Here is a 12,805-nt window from a genome sequence, read left to right as displayed (position 1 = left end):
CAAGGTTCGGTTCTAGGACCGGTTTTGTTCAATATCTTTATTAATGACCTGGATGAGGGGATAGATTGCACCCTTAGCAAGTTTGCAGATGACACTAAGCTAGGGGGAGAGGTAGATACGCTTAAGGGCAGAGATAGGGTCCAGAGTGACTTAGACAAATTGGAGGATTGGGCCACTAGAAATCTCATGAGATTCAACAAAGACAAGTGTAGAGTCCTGCACTTGGGACGGAAGAATCCCAAGCATAGTTACAGGCTGGGGACCAACCAGTTAAGTAGTAGTTCTGCAGAAAAGGACCTGGGGGTTACAGTGGATGAGAAGCTAGATATGAGTCAACAGTGTGCCCTTGTAGCCAAGAAGGCTAATGGCATATTAGGATGCATTAAGAGGAGCATTGCCAGCAGATCCAGAGATGTCATTATTCCCCTTTATTCGGCTTTGGTGAGGCCACATCTGGAGTACTGTGTCCAGTTCTGGGCCCCCCACTACAAAAAGGATGCGGACGCATTGGAGAGGGTCCAGCGGAGGGCAACCAAAATGATTAGGGGTCTGGAGCATATGACCTACAAGGAAAGGCTGAGGGACTTGGGTCTGTTTAGTCTGCAGAAGCGAAGAGTGAGGGGGGACTTGATAGCAGCCTTCAACTTCCTGAAGGGAGGTTCCAAAGAGGATGGAGAGAGGCTGTTCTCAGTAGTGACAGATGGCAGAACAAGGAGCAATGGTCTCAAGTTGTGGTGGGAGAGGTCCAGATTGGATATTAGGAAAAACTATTTTACTAGGAGGGTAGTGAAGCATTGGAATGGGTTCCCTAGGGAAGTAGTGGAGTCTCCATCCCTAGAGGTGTTTAAGTCTCGGCTTGACAAAGCCCTGGCCGGGTTGATTTAGATGGGATTGGTCCTGCCTAGAGCGGAGGGCTGGACTTGACGACCTTCTGAGGTCTCTTCCAGTTCTATGATTCTATGATAAGGGAATGGTTGGATGAAATAACATGATCTTGGTAACTAATTGACCATTCATTATAGGGAACTTTCTGGGTGTCTGGCTGGTGAGTCTTGCCCACATGCTCAGGGTTTAGCTGATCGCCATATTTGGGGTCAGGAAGGAATTTTCCTCCAGGGTAGATTGGCAGAGGCCCTGGAGGTTTTTCGCCTTCCTCTGTAGCATTGGGCACAGATTACAGCTGAAGGACTCTCTGCATGTTGGGGCCTTCAAAGTATTTGAAGGCTTCAATATCTGAGACATAGGTGAGAGGATTATTCTAAGAGGGGTGGGCAAGATTCTGTGGCCTGCACTGTGCAGGGGGTCAGACTAGATGATCATAATGGTCCCTTCTGACCTTAAAGTCTATGAGTCTATGAGTCTATGAGATGGGAGAGGTCTCCCTGGGACAGGCTTATTTTCTGGCAGTCCCAATGAGGTGTTATCAGTAGCTGAGGGGCAGAGCAGGGCTGGAGGAGACTGATCCATGGAAAAAGCAACAAATCCCAGATGGACACAGCTCAGAGCTCTGGAGGAAATACTGAATAATGGTCTGAGCTGCCAGCAGAATATGCATTGGCATTGAAAACAGCTACTCTACTAGAGACCTGGAGGGAAGCAAATAGCCCACCTCTAATATCAAGGGAGCTACAGATATATTACATTATTACAGAATAATGTACAGACTAGGAATGTAAACGACTTTTCTGGATGTTTCACTACTTGATAGAGCACCAGCATGGAGCATTTAAATTTGGGACAGTCCTGGAAAAAAGGGGACATATGGTCAGAGTACCTATAGGGCTCTGGAAGTCGAGCCTCTGTCCAGCCAAGTGTATGTACCCTGACATGTTTTCTCCTTTTAACTGAGTTAAACATAGTCTGACTTTTCTGTGTTCCCACAGCAACTGCATGCAAGCATTGTTGATCATCTCTCACAATTCCTCCATTTATTTTTTTTACACAAATTGTGACCCCACAACAGCCAAATTCGTTGACAAAACACCATTGTAACAGTTGAATATCTAACACATGTAAGCAAAATAGGGGCAAACTGTATTTACATAAACATACCCAGGATTTCTTTCCCATTCCAGCTGGCTGTAACAGAAGCATTGGTTACACTTGGACCCTCCACAGACAGGCTACTGCCACCACATGCTGCTGCTGGCAGCCAGTCTGCGTGGAGAAGTGGTTTTTACATGGGTTCCCCTCACAGACGAGCTCCTGCCTGGCACCCTGCCCTGCTGCCTCTGCAGTATGGAGTGGCAGGGGGCTTCCCAGCAGCGTTCCCTCTATGGTGCATGCCTGCGCGGCCATGCACAAAAAATTCTAAGCTCACCCACTGCCTTTCCAGAGCTGCACAGTAGCACTCATCTTCCTGCTAGACCTGGAAGGTGACTGGCGTAGCTCATGAGTAGCATAAATAAAATCAGTGTAGCGTAAGCTTTCATTGGACATGTCACATAGCAAACTAAGCACAGAATTTGGGGCAAACACACAACAGTGGGTGCAACAATGATCTTGCACTTATTAAAATCCAATAACATCACAGATGTCTTGATAATCTATCTCACAGACCTCATCAAAATCTTCAAGCAGCTGCTGTGCCACCCATCTCCTCAAATAAGCTGGCAGAGCAAATGTGGTATTTGGCCCTGAAGGCTGATAGTCCCTCCCTACTGTGCCGTCATCAGGAGGGAGTGGAGGACCATCGCTGCACAAAGGCAAGCTGTGTATGTTGCATGTATGGTACTGGATGAAACCTACAGTCTAGTAAAAGACCTTCCTTTGCTTCCCTGCTCACCCTAAACTATTAAATGTTTTCCAAGATGGCACAGCCTGTGGAAATGAGTTGCCATTAAAACTTTTGTTTCCCCCTCAGTACCTCCGGTAGTACCCCGCCATCCCAATGAAAGCCTGGACCTGCTTCTTGGTCTGGGGCACAGGCCAGTCCCTGATGGCCTCCACTTTGGCCGGCTCTGGCTTCAAGCAGCCACTCCCCACCTTATGGCCCAGGTAGGACACTTCGGCCATTCCAACATTGCACTTCCCAGCCTTTACAGTCAGCCCAGCCTCCCTCAGCCGATCCAGTACCTGGCTGACGTGGGCCACGTGGTCCTCCCAGGACTGGCTGAAGACGCAGATGTCATTGATGTACGCTAGGGCACAGTTCTCCATTCCCCTCAGCAGCTGGTCCACCAGGCACTGGAAGGTGGCCGGCGCCCCTTTGAGGCCAAAGGGCAGGACCAGGAACTCATAGAGCCCCAGTGGCGTGATGAAAGCCGATTTCAGTCTGGCCTCCTGGTCTAGCGGCACCTGCCAGTAGCCCTTGGTTAGGTCCAGGGTGGTGAGATAGCGAGCTCCCCCCAGCTTGTCCAGGAGCTCGTCGGGCCTTGGCATTGGGTAGGCGTCGGACACCGTGATGGCGTTGAGCTTCCGGTAGTCCACACAGAACCGGATCGACCCGTCCTTCTTGGGAACCAGCACCACGGGAGAGGCCCAGGGGCTGGAGGATGGCTGGATCACCCCCAGGGCCAACATGTCCTGGACCTCTCTCTCCAGGTCCTGGGCTGTTTTCCCTGTGACCCTGAATGGGGCGCAGCGCACCGGGGGGTGAGTGCCCGTCTGCACCCGGTGGACAGCCAGGTTGGTGAGACCCGGCTTGTTGGAGAACAGCTGCTGGTGGGAGCGCAGCACCTCCCGGATCTCGGCCTGCTGGGCTGGGGTGAGCTGGTCCGAGAGAGAAATTGACTCCAGCGAAGAGTCCTCTCCGGTCCCAGGGAACAGGCCCACCAGGGGATCCTCCCCCTGCTCCTCCCAGGGCTTACACACGGCCAGCACCAAGTTCTCCTTGTCCCAGTACGGCTTCATCGTGTTAACATGATATACCCGCTGGCCGCGCGTCCGGCCCGTCAGCTCCACCACGTAGTTCACCTCGTTCAGCTGCTTAACCACCTTGAAGGGGCTGTCCCAGGCGGCTTGCAGCTTGTTCTTCCGCACGGGGATCAGGACCATCACCTGGTCCCCGGTAGCGTAGGCGCGGGCCCGTGCATTGCGGTCGTACCAGACCTTCTGCTTCCTCTGGGCCCTGCTCAGGTTCTCTCTGGCCAGGCCCATGAGCTCGGCAAGTCTTTCCCGGAATGTCAGGACGTATTCCACGACTGGCTCACCCTCCGGGGAGACCTTCCCCTCCCACTCGTCTTTCAATAAGTCCAGGGGGCCCCTCACTTGCCTCCCATATAACAGCTCGAACGGCAAGAACCCCGTGGACTCCTGGGGCACTTCCCTGTATGCAAACAGCAGGTGGGGTAGGTACTTGTCCCAGTCCTGCGGGTGTTTGTGCATAAAGGTCCGTAGCATCTGCTTCAGAGTCCCATTGAACCTCTCCACCAACCCGTTGGTCTGGGGGTGATACGCCGAGGCCCAGGTGTGTTGCACCCCACTCTTCTCCCACAAGCACCGGAGCAGGGCCGACATGAAGTTGGATCCCTGGTCTGTGAGAACCTCCTGGGGAAACCCCACCCTGCTGAAAATGGTCAGCAGGGCGTCTGCCACCGTGTCTGCCTCGATGGAGGGCAGGGCCACGGCCTCGGGATAGCGGGTGGCAAAGTCCACCACCACCAGGATGTATTTCTTCCCTGTCCGGGTCGCTCTGTTGAAGGGCCCCACAATATCCATCGCCACCTTCTGGAAAGGCTCCTCTATGATGGGCAGGGGTCTCAATGCAGTTTTCTTCCTGTCTTGGGCCTTCCCCACTCGTTGGCAGGAGTCGCAGGACCGGCAGTACCGCTGGACAGCTGCAAACATCCCCGGCCAATAGAAGTTTTGGAGCAGCCTCAGCCACGTGCGCCGGATCCCCTGGTGTCCCGAGAACGGGATGTCATGGGCCAGGTATAGCAGCTTGCGGCGATACCTTTGGGGAACCACCAGCTGCCACTGGAGCCCCCACTTGCCTACCGTCCCGGGGGAAAGCCATTCCCGGTACAGAAATCCCCTCTCCCACCGGAACTTCTCCTGGCAATCTCCTCCTAGGGGTTGAGCGGCGCCCAGGTCAGCCCGGTCCCTCAGGGCCTGCAAGGAGGGATCCGCTCGCACCTCCGCCTGGAATTCAGCGGCTGGGGCTGGGACAGGGCCGTGGTTCCCCCCACTGCCTAGGTCCAACTCTAGGTCTGCTGGGACGGGGCCCTGGGCCCCCTGTTGGGGAACCTCCTCGAGTTCCGGGCCGCAAGCCCCTCGCTTGCTCTGGCTACGGGTGGTGACCAGCGTCCTGTGGGGTCCGTCTGGCCACTCCTCTAGGTCACTCCCCATTAGCACATCGGTGGGCAAGTGCGGGTGCACCCCCACTTCCTTGGGGCCCTCCTTGGCCTCCCATTTCAGATGCACCCTGGCTACGGGTACCTTAAAGGGGGTGCCGCCTATGCCCCTCAGTGTCAGCTGAGTGTCAGGTAGCATACAGTCTGGGGCCACTATGTCGGGCCGGGCCAGCGTCACCTCCGCCCCCGTGTCCCAGAAACCCGTCACCTTCCTACCATCCACCTCCAGGGGTACGAGGCAGTCCCTCCGTAGGGGCCGCCCCGCCCCCACCCGGTGCACGGAGAAATCTGTCTCCCGAGGGTCGGACCTCCAAGGGGAGGTGCACTGAGCATCCTTCCTCCCTCCCTGAGCGGAGGTTTGCCGGCCAACTCCTGCCACTGGGGCAGCCGGCCCTTCCTCCCGCCCCAGCCAGTTAACCCTGGAACGTCCCAGGTCATGGGACCTGTTCTTGCGCCTGGTGCATTGAGCCCTCTTGTGGCCTCGTTGCCCACAGCGATGGCAAGTTAGGTTCTGTGGGCCCATTCGGGTCGGCTCTGCCCGGGCCCTGGCTGGTTTTCTGGGGTATCGATGACTGGTCCTGGTCCCTGGGGCTCGCCTCGGAGGTGTCTCTCTCCGTTGCTCCGCCGAGAACCGGTCTCTGCGCGATTCTCTTTCTCTCCGGGACTCCCGTTCACCCCCGGACCGGCTCTCCGTGAACTCATCCGCCAGTCTCCCGGCATCCTGGGGGTTCTCTGGTCTCCGGTCCTTGAGCCACAGCCTCAGTTTGGGTGGGCACGCTTCACAGAACTGCTCCATCATGACCAGCTTGAGCAGCTCCTCTGCGGTCTGGGCTCCGACTCCAGACACCCACTTGCGGCAGTATTGCGCCAGGCGGGAGGCCAGGTCCACATAGGTCTCCCGTGGCCCTTTCTGTACCCCCCGAAACTTCTTCCTGTACATCTCGGGGGTCAGCCCGAACTTGTGCAGCAGGGCCTCCTTGACTCGGTTGTAATCCCCTGGCTGTAGGTCCTCCAGCTGACTGAGCACTCCGGCCGCCTCCTGGTTCAGTGCGGGGATGAGCTCCTGCAGCCAGTCAGCTGGGGGAACCCGTTGCAGTCCACAGGCCCTCTCAAAGGAGCTGAGGAACCCGTCTATGTCGCCCATGTCCTTCAATTGGGCCACCACGAGCCTCTCCAAGCATCTGGCAGTCCTGGGACCCTGTTGCCCATCCACTCTTGGCACAGCCGGTGCCCCGCCGGTTCTCCGCTCTGCCATGGCCAGCTCATGCTGCCGCTGCCTCTCTCGGTCTTGGCGATCCCTTTCTCGGTCCTCTACTTCCAATTCCTTGATCCGCAGCTGGATCTCCAGCCGCCGCAGCTCTGCTTGGCTGGCCCCTGCCCTAGATGGGCTGCAGCTTGCAGGCCTCCTGGGGGAATCTGTCTCATCTCTCCGGTGAGTTCCAGCACTCCTCCCCATCTCTGAGCCTGACACACTCTCAGGGGGGGTCTGGCTGCTTCCCCTGGGGACAAGATCCTGGCCCTGTGGCTGGTCGTTCTCTTCTAGCTGAGCAATCAGCTGGGCCTTGGTTGCTTTCCGCACAGGCAAGCCCCTCTCTCTGCACAGCCCCACCAGCTCTGCCTTCAAGAGTCGGGCGTAGGCCATCTGCCCGCTGGTCCCCTCGGTGCAGACTCACCAGTCTAGTGCTGCAGCGCCCCACGATTCCCAGGAACCGCTTCGCTCTGTCTCCAGCACGCCTGGCTCCAGGGCTCTTGCTTCTACAGCGCCTTGTCGCTCACCGCTGGAAGCTCCATCCATGGGGTGCAGTGCATCCCACCCCTGACACCAGTGTGACGGCGCGTTGGGGGTCCCCCGTCTCCTGCACCCCGAAATGGCACAAACAGACCGCACCAGCCGGTGGAGTAGAGGAAGTTTATTGGCTCTCCAGGATACAGCACAGATGGAATCTGGTCACAGAGCTGGGCTAGGATGCCTCAGGCCCCCTTGAGTTGGGGGGAGACTGGGCCCCTAAACTCCAGCTCCTCTCCCTAGGCTGTCTCCTCCATGCTCACAGACAGCCAGCCACCAACTCATTAACTTACAGCCCTGCCCCCCAGCCAGGGCAGCATCCACCTTCCTTTGTTCCTCTCCATGGGGGGTGTCTGGCCACTGGTTCAACAAGTTTGGCATTACCTCTGCCTAGTGAGGTTTTCCCTGCTGGGTCTTGCTCCAGACAGCAGGGGTCACCACAGCCCAGCAAGTACCCCCACTACGTCACACACTGCACTAGAGACACTGCTGAAACTGCAGCTATGCAACTAGCCCCACCTATAGGCAGTGTCCCAAAACACCCCCATCCCTGCCAGCACAATTTGGAGATCACTCTATTCCAAGTGCAACCTGCCACATTCCACACCTGCCCATCCAGCTTCCACCCATACAGCCTCCACAAGCTGCCAATGCATTCAACAACAATCTGCATGCAGCTTAGCCCTCGTGAACTATAGCTTTTCTGCAACAGCTTTATCAAGGAGTGAGTCAGCGACCAAGGAGCTTGTGAACAGGGGCGTTAACAGGAAATTTGGAGAGGGAATTAGGAAGGGGAGTGGGAAGGGAGTGAAATACTCACCATTCTTTAACATCTTTTCACTATACTCTTTCCCTTCAAGGAGGCATTTAATAACAACTGAGGAGTCTCTCAGAAGGAAGCCAGGTATGGATGGTAATAGGTCTGCTGTTGTTACCTGCACAGCATGTGCCATGTTTGTCTTCCTCCCAGAAGACAGAAGGGATTCCATCTGCACTAAGAGCAAGCTGGTCACCATTTTGGAAGAAAAAATTAGAGGACTTGAGGGCAAAGTATTGAACCTATGTTCTATCAGAGAGGATGAACACTTCCTTAATACAAGGCAGCATTTAATCCTGCAGGCACAGCAGGCTGAACAACCAGTCAGGGCAGTACAGGTTAAGGAAGAGAACTGGCAGCATGTAACCTCTAGAAGGAGAAGGCCAACTCCGGTATCCCCCATCCCTGTAGAGCCGTGGTCACCAACCAGTAGATCGCGATCTACCGGTAGATCTCAGGGGCTCTAAGGCTGTGTCTAGACTACATGGCTCCATCAACGGAGCCATGTAGATTAGGGTTGTAGGCAAAGGGAAATGAAGCGGCGATTTAAATAATCGCCGCTTCATTTAAATTTACATGGCTGCTGCGCTGAGCCGACAAACAGCTAATCAGCTGTTTGTCGGCTCAGCGCGCTAGTCTGGACGCTCCCCTGCTGACATCAAAGCCCTTTGTCGGCAGCCCTGTTATTCCTCGTGGGATGAGGTTTACCGGGGCTGCCAACAAAGGGCTTTGATGTCGGCCGGGGAGTGTCCAGACTAGCGCGCTGAGCCGACAAACAGCTGATCAACTGTTTGTCGGCTCAGCACGGCAGCCATGTAAATTTAAATGAAGCGGCGATTATTTAAATCACCTCTTCTTTCCCTTTGCCCAATAAACAAATCTACATGGCTCCGTCGATGGAGCCATGTAGTGTAGACATACCCTAAGAGTAGCTCTTGAGCCCTCTCTGAACTGCGTGTCTGCGCAGTACATTTACATTAGATTTCCTCATTTGAGGAGCAGCTACTCACCGAGCAACACCACAGGTGAGTAGCTGCAAGGAATGGTGGGAGCTGGGAAGTTGGGAGGGCTGAAACACCCAAACCAGCTGACTGTGGCTTACAGCTGAAAGAGGCTGCCCCGCGTTCCAGCTGATCGGCAGCTTCTCCTCTGTGCCTGCCCACATGGAGCTTGGTGCACCCTGGCTGAGCACCATGGCCAGATGGCCGGGAAGCTGCTTCTCTTCCCTCCAGCCCGGCTGCCCTGCGCCCAGCCCAGGGAGGTTGCGTCAGGCTCCTGCTGTGCTAGAGCAAGCTTCCCGGGCTGAGCACAGGGCAGCCAGGCTGGAGGGAAGAGAAGCAGCTTCCTGGCCGGCTGGCCATGGCGCTCAGCCAGGGTGCACCAAGCTCCACGTGGGCAGGCGCAGAGGGGAAACTGCCCAATCAGCTGGAGCACGGTTCAGCTTCCTCTGGGCTGAAGGCCACAGCCAGCTGGCCAGGCAGCTTCTCCTCTGCGCCTGCCCATGTGGAGCGTGGTGCACCCTTGCTAAGCTTCAAGGAAGAGGTGGGGCTTCACGGAAGGGGCGGGCGGTAGATCTTGGCTTGGTCTGTCATTTAAAAAGTGATCTTGGGTGGAAAAAGGTTGGAGACCACTGCTGTAGAGGTAAGTTACTATCAGGCTCTCTCCACAGGCACTGCAGTGGAGAATGCTTTGGCAGGGACCTCTCAGGGAAGGAATCAGAAGGGAACACCATCTACCGGAAGGCATGGGATGCGTAGTCCTAGGGATGGGGATTCCACGACCACCACCCCCAAAAGAAGAAGATGGGTCGGAGACTCCCTCCTAAGAGGAAGTCATCCATCTGCCGTCCAGACCTGCAGTCTCAAGAAGTGTGCTGCTTACTGGGCATTTACATTCAGGATGTGACGGAGAGTCTTCCAAAAGTGATTAAACCTTTGGATCACTACCCCTTCCTGCTTTTTCATGTAGGAACTAATGATATGGCCAAGAATGACCTTGAGTGGGTCACAGCAGATTGTGTAGTGCTGGGAAGAAGGATCAAGGAATTTGAAACGCAAGTGGTGTTCTCGTCCATCCTTCCGGTTGAAGGAAAAGGTCCGGGTAGGGATCGTCGAATTGAGGAACTAAATGCGTGGATATGCAGGTGGTGTCAGAAAGAGGGCTTTGGTTTCTTCGACCATGGAACTGTGTTCCAGGCAAAAGGATTGTTAGGAAGAGATGGGATCCACCTAACCAAGAGAGGAAAGGGCATCTTCATGGGCAGGCTTGCAAACCTAGTGAGGAGGACTTTAAACTAGGTTCGTTGGGGGATAGTGACCAAAGCTGTGAGGTAGTTGGACACCAGGAAGAATCACAAGGAGGAACAAGCAATAAAGGAGGACCCCTGATTCGGATGGAAAAGGTAGAGCAATAAACGGGTTATCTAAGGTGTTTGTACACAAATGCAAGAAGCCTGGAAAACAAACAGGAAGAACTAGAAGCCCTGGCCCAGTCAAAGAACTATGATTTGATTGGAATAACGGAGACTTGGTAGGATGACTCATATGAATGGAGCACTGTCATGGAAGGGTATAAACTGTTCAGGAAGAACAGGTGGGGGAGAAAAGGAGGAGTTGTATGAAAGAGAGCAGTATGATTGTTCGGAGCTCTAGTATTTAGAGGAAGAAAAGACAGTTGAGAGTCTCATGGGTGGCAGGTTTCTATAATTTTTGGTGGTGCCCCATTAGCCATGCCCCTTGGTCCCCCGCCTCCCATTAGCTATGCCTCTGGAGGTACACATGACCAGAAGTAAAAGGTGACATGCCACCCCTCTCAAAGGGCTTTTCCCACCATCCTCCTACCAACAGGGATTAGTTTGGCCCCCACCAAATCCCTCTCATGCAACTATCCTGCAGTTGCATTAACCCAATGTGTGGGACATTAACTCGGGGGCAGAGAGGCTGGGGGAAGTGTTCCCTCTAAGGCTATGTCTACACTTGTGGCTTCTTGTGCAAGTACAGCCGTTCCTGTGCAAGAACCCACAGAGCATCCACACTGCCCGCCTGCTCTTGTGCAAGGAAATTTACAGTACGGCATGGTAAGAGAGGGTATCTTGTGCAATAGCTATGCTCTTTTCTAACAAGTGTAAGCTCTCTTGTGCAAGAGGGCAGTGTGGATGCTTGGCAGGGATTTCTTGCACAAGAAACCCCTATGGCTAAAAAGGGCGAGAGGGCGTCCACACTGCCATAGATGGTCTTGTGAAAAAGGACAGCTCGCACATTGCAGAGTGGATGTATTCTTGCTCAAGACTTCTTGGACAAGAACTCTTGCGCAAGATGTTTTTGTGCAAGAAACAGCCAGTGTAGACATAGCCTAAGAATTTCCTCCCATGAGCAAAATGAATTTTGTGTTGTGCACCAGTACTGAGTTCATGTGGCTTGTTTGGATGTGCCACTGTGGCACCCAAGTTATTAATAAATATTTTTAAACCTTAACTTTTCTCTCTGCTGCCATGTCTCCTCCCCTTGTTCTATCATCTCCCCTGGTGCCTACTGCCCCCCCAACTCCTCACCCTGCTCTGCTGTCCTGACTCCTTCCCTTCTCACTGCCCTCAGCCCTCCTGTAACCTGCCCCTCTCCACCAGCCCTTCTCTCCCCTTTGTGCCCACTTCTCCAGTAGCCCAACTCTGATCATGTGAGCTACCCCTCCTCATCCCCTCTTCTAACACCTCCCTCTACAAACCTGCCCTGTGTCTCTCTTCTGGTGGTGGTCCCTCCCCTGCAGGTGTCTGCCATTCTGCTTCAACCCTAGAATCCCCTGGCATCTGCACCTTCTCTTACTCCTGCACCCTCCTGGTGCCTCCCCCTTCCATCACTGCCCCTGCCCCCTTGCCCTCTTTTTCCCTGATGCCCACCCCCTCACCACCCTCATGCCCCTGTGCCCTCACACATGACTTGCTCCATCCCTGCCTTCCTAATGCCCACCCCTTCTTTCAAGCCTTCTCCCAGCACCTCCCCCTCCCCCCTCTAGCCCCCAATGCCCTTACCCTCTTCCCTTCCAGCATCACCCTGTCCCCCTCCCACTGACACCTCCCCTTCTGCCCTTCCTCATTGTCTGCACTTGGCCCCCTGGCATTTGTCTCTCCTCTACCCTGTCCCTTTGGTGCCTTCCCCTTTCTTCCCCCCTCCCCTCTCCCTCCACACAAGCCCCTTCTTCTCCCAGCCCTCTCCCTCTCCCTCTTCCTCCCCTACCTTCTCCCTTCCACTTTGCAGGGCCAGAGTCTGTGCTCCATCCCCAGACTCCAAACCCGCAAAGCAGCACCCAGAAGTTTTAAAATCCCAGGCCATGACGTTACGTCATGCCTGGGGGTCTCCCTGCCCACCAGTCTGAGCACGCCGTGCATGGCAGCAGCAGCCAGCAAGGGGGAGCTCAGTGAAGGTTGTGCATGGCAGGGACACTCCGGGGTTGGGGGAGAGATGCTCTGGGGCTGGGATGGGAGGATGTGCAGCAGGGCTTGGGCCCGCTCCAGCTCCAAATATTGGTGGAGCATGGGCACCATAAGCCCATACAACTCGCCGCCCATGGAGAGTCTATGGTTTAGGTTTAGAGGTGGAAGCAACAGGGGTGATGTTGTGGTTAGGGTCTGCTATAGACCACCGGATCAGGTGGATGAGGTAGACAAGGCTTTCTTTGGACAACTGAGAGAAGCTTCCAGATCACAGGCCCTGGTTCTCATGGGCGACTTTAATCACCCTGACATCTGTTGGGAGACCATTACAGCAGTACATAGACAATCCAGGAAGTTTTGGGAGAATGTTGGGGATAACTTCTTGGTACAAGTGCTGAAGAGAACCAACCAGGGGCCATGTGCAGCTTGACCTGCTGCTCACAGACTGGGAGGAACTAGTAGGGAAAGTAGAGGTGGGTGAC

This window comes from Pelodiscus sinensis, chromosome 19 (assembly GCF_052426305.1).
Source record: "Pelodiscus sinensis isolate ZL-2025 chromosome 19, ASM5242630v1, whole genome shotgun sequence".
Taxonomy (NCBI): Eukaryota; Metazoa; Chordata; order Testudines; family Trionychidae; genus Pelodiscus; species Pelodiscus sinensis.
Note: the sequence above shows the minus strand (reverse complement) of the source record.